Source organism: Copadichromis virginalis, linkage group LG12 (assembly GCF_057382275.1).
Source record: "Copadichromis virginalis isolate Kocher_CV1m ecotype Utaka linkage group LG12, C_Virginalis_male_GT1.1, whole genome shotgun sequence".
Classification (NCBI taxonomy): Eukaryota; Metazoa; Chordata; class Actinopteri; order Cichliformes; family Cichlidae; genus Copadichromis; species Copadichromis virginalis.
The window spans coordinates 19451048-19469296 of record NC_140629.1 but is presented as its reverse complement, the minus strand read 5'-3'; the positions used below and the strand labels follow the sequence as shown (position 1 = coordinate 19469296).

Below are 18249 nucleotides of genomic sequence, written 5' to 3'. Positions count from 1 at the left end.
GCTTTCAAATTCTTGTTCCTCATGGTTGGTTTTAAAACGTGCAGCGCGCCGATATTTATGCATGTGTGAATGCCTGTGTGCGGCTGCATGACTGCGCCTCGGCAAGCGCACGCGCGTTTATGCGTCTGTTGTTGTTGTTGTTGTGGGGATGTCTTGTGAAGTGAGCTGTGTGATATTCTGCCTTGTTGTTGGATACGGTGGCATGCTGAATGCATTAGCAGCGCGCGCTGATGCCATTCTGTGTTCTGTCGTCTTTCAGCCACCTCTGCCTTGTCTCGCTCTCTGCGGCGACTGATCACACGTCTTGACAAGCGAGTTTGGGTCGTCGTCTGCGTCGCCATCTTTTTCTCTACGTGGGCTTCAAGTTTTTTTTGTTTTTTGTCTTTTCGTTTTCCACCGGGGAAAGGAAGAGAAGTGTGGAGTTAGCTTTAAACAAATTTGAATGTTAAGTTGTTGGGGAAATCCCCTGAATAAAAAAAAGACAGAAAACAATTCTTTACTCCTTGTATAGTTACTTGAGAACATTTAATTATAAATTATTTTTTATCATCATCATCTTCATCATTATTATCTCGTTTTTCAATTGAAAATCGGAAATGAAAATGCATAAACGGATGGCAGAAAAGCAGAACAGGCATTCTATATAAATCGTGACTTGCTCCCCCCCTCTCTTCTTTCTCTCTTTTGCACTCTTATCCTTGCCATCGACCATCAGTCGTTATTTATTTATTTTTCCTATTTGGGGAAATAATGGGCTAAAGTGGCGGAGCGGAGGAGCAGAGGAGTGTGGGATGGAGGGACAGTGAACAGAGGGGCAGAGGCGGGTTTGTGTTTTGCTTTGCTGGGCTTGTTTCTTGGTTGAATTTTTCTCCTCTCATCGGCTTCGCGAGCTGGTGGATCAGTGAAGGACCTGGCCGCCTGGAGAAACCACCACCCCCACCCCTCCACCCACTCCCTGCACTCAAATCCCTCTGCTGTGAGCACAGCTGCACCGTTCACATAACCTCGCATGTCCCCCTCCCACCCTACCCCTGCCCCTCACCCCCTCCGCTAATGATAGCAGAGCACGTCCCCTCCGCAAGGCAACAGCTTTTTCCACTTCACGTACATACACACATATTCTGCTGTGCACGCCCTCAAGAGCGCTGGACACATGCATGCACAGACCAACGGGCACGACATGCCCCTTTTTCCTTCTTAAGGTTTTTCCCTTGATTTTTTTTTTCTCATATCATTCAATTCCACCCACCCTCCACCCCTCCACTCCTTCTCTGCCCTGAGAAAAATCCCCCAGCCTTATGACCCAATGAAGGCCTGAGAACATGCACAAGAAAGCACACACAGATACACACACACACTTAGATGAACCCTTTAACTGCAACTGCCCATTTTTCTCCCTCTGTACAACTTGCCACAGCGAGTGACCTGCATCACAGCTGTGTGTGGGAATCTGAGTAGGAGGGTGTGTTTGTAGGAGGATTGAGTGTGTGAATGTATGTATGAGCACATACCTGGACACGTCAGTGTTCACACCACATATGCTGCGTCTATATTTCTGCATAACTGGCTGGGCTATATGTTCACTATATGTATGTATTATCTGCTGCGGGCCCGCGTGCGTGCACGTAAGCGGCGGAGGAGGGAGGCGAGGGCAGTTCTGGCCTTCTGCAGCACCTACTGTGCATTATCCCAAATAAACAACTCATTACACGTGTATTTAACCAAGGGGAACTGGCGAGTAGTGGAGGCTAATCCCCGTCATCGTTCCCAGCGTTCCTTTTCTGATTAGGCTACAGGGAAGTGGAGCCCAAGAAGGTAGGTTGCTTGGTCGGTGCAGGAGGAGGAAGAGCGAGAGGGTAAGAGAAGAAAGAAAATCATTTAAGTTAACTTCCCACAAGTGCCTTTCTTAGTTATAGTATCCTTTCTCCCTCTCTCTCTCTCTCTGTCTCCTGCTACCCTCTCGCCTTCTCTCCGTTCTTCTCCCTGTGGATTTTGCATCGCTCTTCCTTGTTTTCGACCATCTCTCAGAACTGGGTCATCGACAGATTGTGCGGCACCATTTTGAAGAACATGGGAGGGGAAAAAAAAAAAAACACGTTCTTGCTGTGAGAACAATCCAAGGTTTCTTTAACAAGTACCCCGCTTATCAAATTAAGCTGTCAAAAGCACATTAATAACAGGCAGCACAATTCTCTTCACAGAGAAAGGGGTGGGGGTGGGGGGTGGGTGAAAGCGCATTCGGGAAAAAAAAAAGATTTCTCATTCGCTGTGTAAAGAGACAGTCAACCAAGGGCAGTGGAGCTTTTTAAAGATTTCTCCCTCTCTCTTTTTTTGTCCCACTTATAATATGATTATGGGGTCCCTATTATGAGGGGCCAAGATGCAGAGTGTCACTCATTTAAAGGGTGAACAATATCTTGGGTTAGAGTGTAGCAGTGATGACACTCGTGTTTAAAAGAATTACAGATGAAAGAGCATCTCGGGATAATAATGTCGTTTCAAAAGCAAACAATTAGATATGGGCTTGAGGAGCACGATGCCCTGTAAAGAATACCCGAATTAATCAAAAATAAATGTAGTCATCCACCCACAGAAGTGAGACAGTAAAAATGAGTTTGACCCTGGAAAATGTGAATCTTTGAAAACAATAAATGAATGTCAAATGGTAAAATCTAAATAACATCCAGTTCTGCTCCTATAGCTAACCCTATTTATTAAATGCTCTCGTTGCCTTCGCAAATCTGCAGTCGAATGATTCCATAAGAAATTGAGAGTACAATGAGAAGGGAGTGAGGATCAGACTCAAAGTTAGGCCCCATAGGCAAGACATAGAAATGAAATCAACAAGACAACTCGGCATTCAGATGACAGATAAGAGAGCAAGCCAGCCAGTGCCCTTCCACACATGAACTAACTGTGGAAAAACCCAGTTCTCACACACTCCCCTTAAAATCTTTACTCTCGACTACATTTGAAAAGAAAAAAAGGGGAATTAGCTTGTAGGGTTTCTAATCTGTACGTTACAAAATCTGACAGTGTCAGCTAAGACTTCTCGCACTAAACTGCGAGCCCTTTCTGCGCTTTACTCCAGAGGCTGATTTTCTCACACCCTCATTCTGAGTCCAATCCTGTTTGCACGGGCCCCAGAGGGGCTGCTCTGTCATAGCCTGGAGTGGGCCGGCGGTGGATGGATGTGACGTGGAGGAACTGGGACTCTGCTGTGGGGAGGCTGGAGCCACGGCAGGTATCCCCCGCACTTCCTCAGCTATTTTTAAAACCACGAGTCCGGAGATGGGCCAAAAATAAAACAGAGGCCATTTTGGCCCATGACAATAAAAGCAAATAAAGATCCCTCACTCGCACACGTTAACGCACACGCGCGCGCGAATATGAGAAACAGAAAAGTATCCACGCACACCGCCAACAAACAACAACAGATAAGAAGTGAAAAAGGTTTTCACCTGACAATGAAACTATATGTCCTGCTATTGAGCATACACAGATGTGCACATCCGCACATACACAACAGACAAAAGTCAATATCAAGGCTGAGCTATTTCTGTAGAGAGCACTATTTAGGAAGTGCGGGCAAAGTGCCAGTATTCTCCTCAGTATCGTCTGGCTGTCATTGCAGTTATACAAACTCACCTCTTTCCTCTCTCGCCCGCTCCTCACCCTTTCCACCCAACCCCTTGTTCCATTGTCACTGCTCTCTCGCTCTCTCTCTGTGTTGTTCTTATATACACACACACACACACACACCAAGGTTATTTGTTTTTCCACTGGGTCGAACCACAGTGGCAGGTGAAAGCATCTATTGGCAAGATAAAGAGAGTGGCTGGTGTGAGAGCACAAGGCCTCACTCTGCCCAGCAAACCTTGAAGTGAAGCGCCGGGCTGGAGTTTCAAACAAAGTGCCCCCTCATTCATTATACATGCAACTGCACTGAAAATCTCCTTCCGCAATGCCATCTTCTTCACATCTCTCTCTCTTTCTCTCTCTCTCTCTCACTTTGCCTCTCCAGGCCTCTCTCTCTCTTTCCCTCTATCTTCTTCCCTCTCTTCTCACATCGGCCCTCTTCGTTTTCTCTCATTTTTTCCAGACAGAGCATCCATAAAGTATGAATAAAATTAATGACATCACGAGCTGCACTTTGGAAGAGCCACTGTAGGAAAAAGCCATACATCACAGTGCAGAAGGAACCGGGCTGAAAAAAGAAGAAGACAGAGAAAGAGAGAGAGAGAAAAGAGTGCGTGAGGTCTACGCTGTTTCACTCTTCACCGCCTCCAGGGCCTTTCCTACTGTGTGCTATAGTGTCTTATTAAGTTTGACTTCAGATGCACATTAGCTGAAAAAGTTTAAACACTTTTATTATTGTTCAGCTTTTTCTGCATTTCTTTGTCCCGCTTTCTCCTTAATTCTTTGGTCAGCTGAGTAAACTACGTTTTCGAAACAGTCCCGTGTTGCACATTATTTCATAGGCTGGCCTTTGGTGTGGGAATGGCACAGATGACAGTGGAAAGAAACACTGGTGTGGGCTTTGGCAGGACACCGGCTGGTTAAGCAGTGTGCTCTGCAGAAAAGGGAGAGCACTGAGAGCATGGATTCTTATTTTTTTTAATTTATTCCCCAACTTAGAAAGTGTTAACAGCATTTTCAACGACACAGAGGATCTCCTTATTTTACACAGGTTGTCCAGATTTCTAAAGCTGTGGTGAAAAACAAGCACAAAATTTGAAAAAAGTCTGCGATATTCTTCCTTGGAGCACAAAAAGAGAGACAGACGTATCAGTCGTGCCATCTATTATTGGATATTTACTGTTGCGTTGTAGTATTGGAAAAAAAAAACAGCAACTTCACATAAAAAGCCTGACGGGGTAGAATTCAAGTCCTAATTCCTCTGAATTCGGTGTGAACACAAGATCTGTTATAAATATCCGATCGCGACGTGACGCTCAGCGGCAGCGCGGATGGGGAGCGGTGGCGGCAGCGGCGCGGATTGTGGCAGCCGAGCGAGCAGGGGGTTTCAGATGGATGCGAGCTTGTGTGAGGCCAAGGCACAGAGCTACCTCTGTGCGTCTCACAGGACTCTGTTGCACAATGACTCGGCTATGTTGCAGTTGTGACAAAGATAAATTACAGCGACTGGAAAACATTTCTACATTTTTTTTCCTCACTCTCCCCATCCCTACACCTTCTTTTTTTTTTCCTTTTTTCTTTTTTTTTTCTTGGCATTGGGTGGATTCCAAATGCGTCCCACACCAAAGGAATATGGTGAAGGCGGGTGGGGGCATCTCTCTCTGAAATAATATTAGGGCGTAAGAAGTTGCTCCTAACTATTTACGGGTCAGGAGCAGGGTTTAATCAAAGAAAATGCCTTTGGCTGCTACATTTCCATAAACAGACAGGAAACACTTCTCTGACAAACTGGCTTCTAAAAAATCTGTCAGATAAATTCTGGTTTCGCCACGTAACGGTTCAAGTCAGCATTACAGATGTCATGTTTGCGTTACCCCTAAAACTGTCTGCACTGTGCAGGAAAAGAAGAAGAAAAATTCTCTCAGGATTGAAAGTTGGGTAAGTCTTGGGAAGTTAATGTGCCAGTTTATAAGCCTGAAAACTCTTATTTAACTCTCATTTGAACATTTAAGTCTTGATGTTGGAGGCTTTCAACCTAATTGGAATGATCTCATGTTTGGACAAAGAAACCCAAACTCTGCTCTACTCTAAATGTTTCTCTTTGTCTTATCATTCAGACTCCTCTGCTCCTGCACTCCTCCAGCCTTCTCGCCTCCCGGGCCTCTCTCTCTTTCTCTCTCCCTGTCCAAATATTTCAGACAGCAGGCCTCAAGTATGGTGAGGTGTTTTGGGTGTCTCTTTAGGTGGGCTGCAGCTGATGATATGATTGTGCGGTCAGCACTGCCGAGCACAGACCACCCAGCAGGCTGCTGCCGTAATAATGGCCAACAGGCCAGGCAGGAAACAGGAAACAGGATGAAGAAGGGCAGGACATCCTGTTCATCTAGATCACTGTGTTAAACATGACATCACGAACGCATCGACATCTTAACGGAGGGTTACCTGAGCGGAGGCCGAACACTTTGTCGGCGTGCTCTTAACTAACCTCTGCTCAAATAAATTTCCATCTGCGTTCTCTCTGCGCGCGTATCTCTCTCTGTTTTCATGTGCATCTGTCTTCTCAGTTTGCCTTTTCAGCCCTCACACTGACACTGTTTTCCAGACTGCTCCATCATCGCAGACATCAAATCCTACCCTCTTCAGTGTGAGAATAAAGGAGAAAAAGAAAAACAAGCATTTTCATTTGAATATACACCAGCAACAACCTCACAAAACTCAGACGAAGGGAAAAAAACAAAAAACACGTACGCACACAAAAGCACAAAGATTCCAGCGCACGAATACACAGAGACAAGACGCAAAGTTGAAAACGCACACACACACACACAACTCCCAGACACACAGCACACACTGACAGACAAACACACAAAAGAAACAGCAAGCACAAAGCACAGCACAGCCAGAAGTCTACTTTATGCAGAAATATTCTAAAGTGTGTTTTACAATACAATTAAACATCAAAGGCTGATATATTCCTCTGTGATCTTTAACACCCCAGTGAACAAACCCCACACACCCCCATCCACTTACAGCATACAGAGAAAGTTGCTGAACGTCACTGCTAATTACTAGATAGAGACAGAAGAATACTTTGCATCATTATGCAAAAACCAGGACATATTCAAATATATGCATTCAATCCACCAAAAAACCATTCAAGGACTGCATTATTTACTTTTTGATTTTTGTGTGTGTGTGTGTGTGTGTGTGTGCGTGTGCGTGTGGTAAGTTTTATGAGTAATTGCAGCTCTTATGAGAAGATACACAGACAGTGCTCCTAAGGCAAAGATGCATTTGGATAAACATTTCTAACACGCACAACAGTTAGGACAATGAAAGCGAGATCTGCTGAAGACGAGTAAATAAACACATGGTGAGGTTGAGCCCTGCGTATTTCACTGCTACTATAAAACGTATGAAAAGAGAAAAAAAAAGAAAGAAAAAAAGAGAAAAAAAGGAGACTATTCCTCCCATGCAGCAACTAGAGAACACCTGCCATGTGCAATAAACAGGAATGCAAGAAGCCTTTAAGTTATTATAAAACATAAGCATTTTCATCTGCTTAGAAATTGGCAAGAAGAATTGTTTTCTCAACAAATGCCTTAATATTTCTGTTATTTATGCGAGGCAAATTTTACTACACACACAGCCTGCACTTTATTGCGTTACATATGCTGCTAAACCAATTAAACGTTTTCACATGCGGGATACACAAGGTCGTCTCGCAGCATTTTAAGACGCTTTCTTACGTTATGAAGCATTGCATGTGAGGCAAATACAAATGTCTACATCTGAGTCTTATATCAGCCTCTCATTTGAGCCAAAGGGCATGAAGTCCACTTAAGAGTTCTTCAATATCTACCTCACGATCTTGCCAACCGGCAATCTGCAAATGAATGTTTTACTGATGTTTAACTGAGTAAACTCTGCAAACTTCTTCCAAAATATTTGAAGCCATTAGTGAAAAAAAACAAAAACTTTAAAGCACAGCTAAAGGGGCTTTTAAACTGTTTGCTTAAACATAAATACATTGGTTGTCTCCATTAAGGAAAAATGTTTTCATAGATCTGGTTTTCTATAAGGTGGGGATCTTTGAAATGTGCCTCTTGTACAGTATTAAATGTCTATGTGAGCAGAGATCAGGGACCACAGTGGTATAGTTTACACCTTTTTCCCCCCTGAAGATGGAAACTTGGTAGCAGGAATAGAAGTTACCACCAGTAAAACTAATTTATGGGTGTTAAATTACACATTTATAAGCAATATATTAGGCATTTCAAATGACAAATATTTGCTAATTATGCTGATTTTGTTGCAGTGCCTTGAAAACACATGGAATTACCCTGACCGTGGCATACAATGTGTTCCCTTCCTTCACTTAACTAAAGCTTTACTGAGCCCCTGGCGTACAGCAAAGTGCCCTGACAATCGGCTCAATGCCCTGGCCAATCACAGAGACACGTGACCTTCTAATCCCTCTCTGTGAGAAGGGTAAGAGTGTGTTGTCGCTGTTGGTTTTGTGAATCAGCGCCTAAAATCCCAAATGATTTGTCAAGATGGAGAGGTCTTAAGAGAATAAGAGAAACAAAAGCAGCGCAGGCCAAATAGTGTGGGTGTTGATGCATGTGTGTAAAAGTGTGTGTGTAAGGAGGGAGAGAGAGAGCGAGAGAGAGAAAGGAGACAGAACATGCTTTTGTGCACCTGTGTGTGTTTGCGCACGACTGCATACAAGTGTCCGTGTGTGTGTGTGTGTGTGTGTGTCCGTGTGTGTCCGTGTGTGTGTGTAGAGGGTCTCTTAGATTACAGAGCTTGGCTGACAGACTTCTCAGTGTGTAATCGTGGGTCCACATGCAAGTGCTCACCTTCCTCTGAGCGGATTAACCTATCGCTAAATCCCAAGAGAGCAACAGGCCAGACAGGCCACACAGAACAACTTCATTGACGATAGTCAGAAAAGGAAAGCCACACTTATGATGTTGTTTTCTAAAAAAAATATAAATGAATGCACTCTGACTTTTTTAAGACTAAAAAGTTCACATAAAAGTTTAATAAAGGGTTACTGGACAACTGGACACCACGTTCCCTTCAGAAGTTCTTAAAAATCTTAAAAATTACATACGTCTTAAAACACGGAGCATCTCTCTTTTTTTCCTGAAAGTGAACTGAGAAATGCAGTCAAGCGGTACGCAGTGTGTTTTAAACGCACACATTAAATAAGCTGGTATACAGCTACACACAGAAACACTTTTACCATTCTGTAAGTGCCTTAAAATACCTCATTTACATAGCTGTTATTTTAAAATTAATTTAATAGTTTAATGAATCTCAAAATATTCTCTAAAAGTTACATTAATTATATTTAATTTCAAGCAGTTATCACTACATTAAAGCCCTGTTCATTTCTTACTTTTTTATATAATTTATTTCACAGACAAAACTGTGTTTCAGCTTAAGAACTAATTCAGCTCAATATAAGTAAAGAGATAAACGTTTATCCCCACATTTGGCATACGTTTTTTTGTCCACAGCCAACTCAATCCCAAAATCTATCTAAATGAAAATGAAATGTATAATAGTAATTTTAAATGTCACTGCAAGCCCGAGTTTCTCTGCACATTACATGGTGGGCCTCGTGTCCGTACACTTTAAGTGTAAAACAAAGAATCCATTTTTAGCTCCAAAGCTGAAACCTGAGAAAAGTTGCCACAAGTTAATTGTAGCCTCGTGATTTTTCCTCTCATCGCAACAGGTTTAGTTGAGCAACGTGAGGCTTAACCAAACTCGCAATATGAATTTAATCATACTTGGTCTCTTGTAATAAGTCAGTCTCAGTCACAAAGGCACAGAGAAGAAATTATAGTTGAGCCTGAACAGCCAAACCTCCTGTAAAACACTGATTTACAGCACAGTCCGCCGTGTCGCTCATCTACATAAATTTACATCCAAATAAGTGTAAAAGAATGTTTTCCCCTGTATTGCAGCGATGATATGATTAGCTATTTATTTAATAATTATCAAAGCTTCCTACATAATATACCGGTTTAAAGTTTAGCACGGCATAATTGCCATCAGTTCACCTCAGTTTAGAACGTTTATTTCGTGCGCAAAGAATATCCACAAACTAGGATCACTGTTTCCCTAATCTGTTGCTTTGATGGAAATCTGAGATGTAAAAACTTGTGCATCTCCTTTTGCCTTTGTAATTTTGTTTGAGGTAGACTGAACGCTACATTTTACAACCCAAATGTAACTTTTCATATGCCACCCTGCCCAAAGGCGCAAAAAGAGGGCATAAAGTATAGTGTTAATGTGACCAGCCTGTTCATTGGCTTCTGGACTGTGCGCCTGCATGTGGACGCGAGAAAGCTGCACAAGGTCGACACAGCAGTGACACCTAAAATCACCACACGGATCTCCTAATACACCATAACCAGTGATTTGATGTCGCTCGGTAACTATATTACATTGCTGTTACCGGCACGAGTCGAAAGGGGGTCACAACAAATCAATACACGCAGTTGCTGTACTTTGTCAGGGGAGACAACGCGCATCAAACTAGACCCTCAAGTTTCCCCTTACGGAACATTTCAAATAAAATAAATAATAATTTTTTTAAGAACCATACGATGGAGTGAGGTGTTTGCCAGTGAGTGCCAAGTGGTGCAAGTGCGGTACTTACTTTATCTGAAATCTTGTCCCGAGTGAAGCGAGAGAAGGCTACAACAAGCGGTCCGCCGGGTGTTTGGTCCGGCCGTTTGACAGGAAGGTTGGAGCCGCTGCTTGATGGGGGACGGAGTTCGCCGAGACGCACTTAAAATCCAGGAGCGCAACTAAGCAGGAGGACGGCGCCGAGAGGAAAAAAAAGTAACCTACAATACGTGGTATGAGTCCCTATAATGTCAGAGAAAACTACCCCCCTCTCTCTCTCTCTCTCTCTCCTCTCTCTCTCTCTCTCTCTCTGATCCGACAGAGCTCGCTCAGGAGGCGCTGAGGACGCACCGTCTGGTCTGCTAGTGCGTAGTACCGGTGAGCGGCGAGGGACTCGGTGGAGCGGCTGTGTTGGAGGTGGTGCCGGTATTAGTACTGGACGTCTGAAGCTTAATAGTGATGTTGCGAAGCTGTTTCTGTTCCTCCCCACAATCCCGACCAAGTCTTTCCCTAAACCTTCTGCTCTCCTGCGTGAAGAAATAATCGATTTTTTCCTCTCTACCCCTTTTCTTTTTTTAAAAAAAAAAACTCCTGAAAGGGGGCGGTCTCACATTTCCCAACTCCACTTTAATAAACGAGGCAAGGCTCTTAACGCTTTATTATCGCGCCAGGCCCGACGGAGTGGACACAATTAGTGCTGAGAGAGGACCGCTAGAGGAGGAGGAGGAGGAGGATGAAGATGGGGCATGTGTTCTTTAACTAATGATGTCACGGAGAGCACCCCGAGGTCTGCAGGCGACAGCATGCGATGTGTTTCGCTCAGGCAGGTTAAGTTTCCAGCCAATTGTTTCATGCGAGTCACATCAGATGCCAAGTACACCAAAACTTAAGTCTGTCGTAGCAAGAAGCAAAACACTTCAGCGTGTTTCAGCACCTTTAGTTTTTTGTTTTTTTTTAGAAATACTTCAAAAAAGACACCATTTTCTACAAACACACACTCACAGATGATCCAACATCACTCATTATTTTAACAATAAGAGTTTAAGATTAATTATCACATTAAATGACATGATTCTTCCCACAATGCGATTTCGCTGGAAAAGTAGGAGCAACTTTAGCAACTCCCGAATAATGCCATTTTCTAATTCTCAACAATTCCTTGGATGTCTGCTCTGCCTCCTTTCTCAGACGCTGCAACACTTTTGCACATGCTGCACCCCGCCAATCATTCTTAGGGACCCAGCTATCTCCTACAGATAAGCCCTGACAGAGACAGTAAGCATTGGGGAATTGCCAAGCCTTTATCCGTCCAACCAAATGATTTCAAAACATCCACTCTATTAGTGTGAAGATAACAATTAGAACAGCAAGTTTGCCACTTCAGATAAGACACAGACAGGCAGTGCACTGGCTCTCTGTACAGAGATGTATACCAGATAGGCCTCATAATACCAGAGTTCTATTATACTCACATTATATGGGTGCCGTATCACGGTTTTAGGATTTTTAATGGCTGCCCTGAATGGAGCTTGTTACGCTACAATACACCGTTAGGCCCCATTGTTGACTTTATATCAATTTAACATTGAAAAAGGGAAAACATTATCACAGGCTTCCAAAAGTTTCTTCCATCCTGATATTTTAACAAACCAAAAAAAACCCCCCAAAGAACACTTGTGGTCTATATACAGTTAAACAGCAAACCCCTTTCTCTTTATTAGCTTTGCACTGTAAAAGCAATACAGACTGCGTGTTGTGTAAATAGACGCCGAGTGACTCCATAATCTTCCCTTTTGAAGTTCACCTACGACGCATAAGCTATGCAAGCAGTCAGCCACCCAGTCAATCAGTTATTCAGTCAGTGACGGTAGGAAATGGTAAGACATCAAGTAATAAATAAATCAAGCTGGCTAATCTGCTTGACGGGTGAACATTACAGCCTGTAACTGAAGTCGCTGGTGTCTGATGACTCTGAATGCCACCTTCACATCACCTGACCCTTTAATCTTTAATAGCATTTCCTCTGGTCCCTAGACCTCCATACTAATCAATAAGGCGCTGTTGGACACAGCAAGTTCATAAACGCGACACGGCAGATATCAACGGCGTTACATGTCAGCATGTATGAAACGGCGAGTTCACAGAGTCACAGTTTCAACAGACATGATTTCCTCCTTTCAGACTTCTTCTGGTGCTCGCACCTGACAGTTGCAGTAAGTCTCCAAAATATATGGATAGCTGTGGGTGCTTATGTGGTTGTACATACCACATGCAGTGTTCCTTCTACTTCTTCTTCTTCTTCTGTTCGTGCCCTCCCTCTTGTAGCTTTCTATGCTGTTTGCGAGAAGCTCACTGAAGAGGTCCTTTCAGTGTTCCCAGTGCTTGAGGTCGTCATTTGGTTAGCACCTGAGAGGAGAAGCAAAGTAGGCAGGCACGGTGAGAAGAAGAGTGAACCTGCCAGTGAAGTGCTTACTGCTTCTGTGTAAGAGTAGGCACTTGCACATAGTGTGCAAAGATCTATGTTAACATCTGTGTAACGTGTGTGTGTGTGTGTATGATAGCCATGTGAAACAGAGGAAAAAAATGGGGGGATGTGGAATACATTTGAATGGTGAAAAATCATTAAATGAGGCAAACACTGGCTCATGCTTATTCATAAATGACTGACTTGTCTACGGGGATAAACCTATGGTGAAACCATACTAACAGCCTCCCTCAGTTCTCATACATTTAATGCAAAATAGGGAAGACCTGCTGTATATTTTGCTCTTGAGACTACTGAGCACAGGGCTAAGGCTAAATATCTATATCTATATGTATTATATACAGCATTATAACCAGGCTGATATTAATCCACATTGCAGAGCTGAAGGTGTGCCACATTGTGCTATTAAAACTGATAAATTTAGAGTTAGTTACACAATGACTGTGTGCAAATAAGCAGAGCGCGTCGTAAGTTAAATATTATATGTTTTGGCATTTGTGTTATCTTAAGACAAACTATTTTCTCATTAATCAAAATGAGCGAAATTATTAGTTTCTTGCCATCTGAAACTTTCCCAGACCTACTCATTAGCCATTGTCCCTCCCTCCTACATGAATCCTGAACTTGTGTTCTGAGGAGTGTGTTTGAGAGTGTGTTGGAGTGTGGGTTGACAGTCTCATCAAAGCCTGGTGGAGGAAAAAAAATCAGTTTAAGAGTTTGCCAAACAATTATGTAATTTCAAAATATGTCACAGTGTGCATAAACACACTCTTTAGGCTTTCGGGTAAATTCAGTTTCGTGAGGTTTGGCTTCGGCTGTGCATAAAAAGTGAAACAGGGGAAACTGCGACTGGATCTTAAGTCAAACATATAAGTGCGGTTTGCTGATATTGATCTTGGTTGGATTGTTTCTTAAGCCTCTCCTGGCAGCCACTTCACAGCATGTGTCACACGCACGCACCGAACGCACACGTGCAGAACAGCTTGCCTAAAAATGTATGTGTGCGCGCACGCCCGTTTGTTTTTGGTAGCAGAGGGAGAAAGAAAGAAATGCCTCTCTCAAGCAAAAGATAAACACAAACACATTTCCAGGGCAAACAAGAACAGCCCGGGCTCAGTGCAATCTGTTGTCGATCATGCTCACGTGAAAACACAATCTGCCTGTCACAGTAGATGATGTTGTCAAGCGCTCTGCCTCACTGCTCCTGAGAATTAGCCAGCGATTACAGAAGCACTACGAAACACGCAGAGTATTTGTTGTATGTCGGATATGTCTGAAGATGCTTGCAGCTTTATTTGGTATTTACCGCTTTCTCTTCCTGCACTCGTTCCCTAATGAATTTTAGACACGTTTGTTTTTTTGACAATAGATTGATGCTACATGATGTGACGACCAAAGGCTTCACAGAAAGCACAGAAAGACCTGCAGGCCAATTTAACTCACATGCTCAGCTGGGAATCCACAGATCTCCCTTTTGCAGGTGGAGATGTCTTATGGGTGTTTCAAGGGCAATCACAGTAACATTTTTTGACTTGGTATATAATGCTAAAAATTCAATGCATATTTATTTAAAAAAAATATTTTTTTTATTATTCTTATTCAGCCTTATTGAAATGCATCACATATTATGTATCATTATAGTTAGGGTTAGGGCAAACCTAAATTGATTAAAGAAATTTGGAAAAAAAACCCCAAAAAACTGTATAATAATTAAAACGTTATTCATAATTGTGAATCATTTGCACGTGTTATGTGTATGTAATGTGACAGTATACATTCAAGAGCACAAATATCGAGGAATCCATAACATGGTCCGTTATTTTATACAATTATTAAACTATAACGTCATTCATTCTTTGTTCATTTGAACTCCTAGTATCTAAGCCATACAGTTCTCACTCAGCCTCAACATCTGGGCTCTGTTCTCAGGAAAAACACACCTGCTTTAGAAAATGAGAGACATTCCCCCGCTGATCTGTGTTTGGTCTTTGGGTAAGTCATCTAAAGCGTGGTATTATAAATAATTTGAAGCTCCTTATTAATAAGTATTATAATGAAACTCACAGGGCAATATCATCAGTAATTATAGTCGAAGGAATTGTACTACAGTACTTTATAATTAAGGGAGCAAAGGTTAGAAAATCAGGTTTAATTAACTGAAATCATATTTCTCCTTGTTATAATATATATAAAACAAAGAGAGTCATATAACCATGAGGAAGTATTTATTTGCACTTACGAATGTTTTTTTTTTTTTTTATATGTGAACATGCAATTCAGCTATTAGGCAATATCTCCTTGTTCATTTTATTTCTGAAAGAAAGCAGCGACGCAGTTCTGCCTTAACTTGGCACTCATGCCTCGAGGTATTTTGCCTCTGCAAGAATCAGTTGTATGCAAATGTAAAAAGACTTGATCAAGATACACATATCATATATTCATTTCATCTACATCATAACTTTAGGTCACTATTGTATCACTTTACAAGAAAACAGATTTTTAAAAACTGTTGTGTCAAATATTTCTACATCCTGTAGTTTTACTTGTTATATCTTGAAATGTAATAAATAACAAGAGAAGTGACCTGATATATTTCAGTGAAACTGTATACGGTTTTAATTTTAATAACACATTTTTTTTTCTACCATGTGGCTACATCTTTAATAATATCTATCATCCAAAACTGCAATGGCTATATAACAAGCCCTTAACAAGCAGTGTCAGTCAGGGACAGCTCGGGTGATTTGCATGTGTTGCGTTTAACCAACACTATTCTGTCTGTACACCTTTCCTGCATTATGGATGAGGCACAAGCTGAACAACAAATTCTCCCTTTGTTCTTCTTGATTCTCTGGTTACATCACAGGAAAAGCTCCATGGTCCTGTCTGTGACTGCACTGGCACACTGAGACACAGCGATGCTGGGCGCGCTGTTAATCAGACCTGTTGCTTCTTCGCTTTGTTATATTGCATCTACGTGGGCTTTTCGACACGCAGAGACACAGACCACAAAGCAAGCACGTCTTCCACATATTTAATTCGAAGAACTAACCGTGCCACCTGTCGAATGGATGATAATAAACAATTTCAATAAGATGATCACATTGGGAAGAAAATAAAAATAGCTCACGTCGACTACAGAGGGGATTATTCAGCCTTGATACCTGCAAATTGACTGCCTGCTTATTTTATTTACAATCAAAATGCTTTAATGTCACATATATCATTAATGTGACAGGTGCCATCAGTGTGTGCCATCTGCTATATATGAACAACACAGTGTACAGGCACTGCAATTAAGTGTGCTGCCTGCAGGGGAGGTCTGCACCCTTCTTAGGGGAATGGAGAAGTTTAGCACAGGGGTTCACTGGAGGGGTTCTCTGTGCCCCAAAGTTTAACCAACTTTTTACCCTAAACTACTTCAACACGGTCGTCTGTTTAGGCATTTTAGCCAAGTATTAAAAAAAACAAAACAAATATTAAATATCTCTAACCGCTATCCCACAAATATTTTAATTGTTTTTAATTTACTTCCTTCATTATTCTAATCCCTGGTGGTTTTTTCTCTCCCACCTCCTCCTCTCCCCGTGTCTTCTTTGTGCTTAACTGCCACGCTTACTGTCTGTATATCAAGGGCTCAAAGTTCTCTTTGTCTCCAGCAGATTGCTTCGCGAGAGGGAGGGAAAAGAAACTCACTTTCTGCTAATGATTTTTCCTCATTTTGAATGGTTGGAAAGTAATTCCCTATGAACTGCTCCAACAAAGGCACAGTTATTCCATTGTTCTTGCTGCCCTTTCTCTAATTGTGCCTATAAAAGAGAGATGCCAGTGATACTTTTTTTTTATGTCTCAGTTCAAGGGGTGCCCACCGGTGTTTCCTGAAGTGGTGCAAAAGCTGTTTCTGAAACAACATTATTAGTGTTAAATGTGCGGCAGTGGAACAGAGCCCATGTCTGAGCAAAGTGCCATGATCAACATGTCAAAGAAGAAATGCAGACTTAAATTACAGCTGAAGTTTGGCTTTGTTATGTATTTGTAAATAATATTGAGCGTAACATGTGATGGGAGACAGCTGTTTCTTTCTTATTTAACCATCAACTATGGTTTCTTTAAACCACATCCATGATCGCTCCCTAAACATAAGCGCATTTTAGAAAGGAACTGGCAAAACTTGTTCTGCTGACAAAGGAGGCAAATCAGAAAGCATTAATACGGGTCACTGGCATTGGTGGTTTAATTAGAGGCAGCAGAAGCAATATAGTTACATGCTGAGCAATAAAAGCAGTTTTTAATACTGAAGAATAAGTAAAGTTACATTATTTTTAACAGAATATTACAATATAAAGAGTAATATAAAGATGATCGTTTGTAAAAAGTTGCACTTACACTTCCTGAATAACAAAAACCAGCTGCAATGCATCCAACTATAGCACAAAAGTCTGCAGTTAGCTTTGTTTTGATTTCCCATAATAACTATTACACAGCAAAAGTCCCTCCTGCAGCTGTTGACCTCAGCCAATTCTCTTGACAATTAACAATCATTCAGCATGGCTCTGCAACTTCTCCCACACTCTCACCAAGCAGCTGATAGTGTCTCACTGCGAAGAAAAGCAACTAGAATGGAATACGTTGCGTATCTAAACGAGGATTTCCCAGCTCAGATGTATGAGAGCGAGGCCGACCATCGGCGCAGACCTGTGTTACACAGTAGAGCTTGGCAGACAAGCGGTGATGTCTAAAGCTCTTTGTGCCTCCAGGATCACCCCCAACTCATTCTTATTCAGACATGATCAGAGGAGAGGCAGGCAACTGAGATTAGCTGCAGATCAAAAGAGCTGCCTAGCGCCAGCGCTCGTGTTTTGTAGATTTAGGCGGCCCCGGCACACAAGCATTGTATCATGGCGGCGGAGCGTCATACTGTTTTCTGGCCTTGACAGTGCTCAGGGGGTTAGAAGGAAACAGAGTTTTTAAACAGAAGGATGGACCGCTGCTGGAAGTCTTCCAAAATTAAATAATAAAGATAATAAAAAGGGGAATGAAAAGGAAAAAAATAAGAGCAGAATTACTACGCTGTTACTGTAAGCCATTACAGAACCAAGGTACTTCATGCATCACAATTGAAATCACTCCCATATGTGTAATTGGTCTTGGTTCAGTTCTAATTTGTTTTAAAAATGAAATGCACTTTCTACAGTAACATAGTTTCAGTAACTCGGGAGCATCTGGATCAGTGGTGCCACAAAATAACCATGGAAACTAAATACTACCAATGCTTTCTGTCAGCAGCAGCTACACAGTAACAGCAAATCAGCAAATTACTTCTACAGTGTATCTTAACGTTCCCTCTAATTTATACAAAGACACTGTGACACAGTGGAAACCACAAAATGCATATCTGCATTGAATTACCTTCCACTTAACACCAGACAAAGTGAAACACTGAAACTAAAAGCTACATTTTTAGGGAAAATTTGTGC

The 18249-nt window shown here is 42.1% G+C and overlaps 1 protein-coding gene across 9 annotated transcripts in view; it reads right to left on the bottom strand.

Annotated features, from left to right (window-relative positions):
• mef2cb (myocyte enhancer factor 2cb) overlaps positions 1-18249 on the bottom strand; it is a 68847-nt gene that overhangs the window by 48790 nt on the left and 1808 nt on the right. For 8 of the 9 annotated variants that reach the window (XM_085475175.1, XM_085475179.1, XM_085475178.1 and 5 more), the window contains one exon: positions 12554-12693. The gene's annotated coding sequence lies outside the window, so the exon portion shown is untranslated. Of the gene's footprint in view, positions 1-10318; positions 10859-12553; positions 12694-18249 lie in introns of those variants that run through there. The other variant, XM_085475177.1, reaches the window with a different exon arrangement.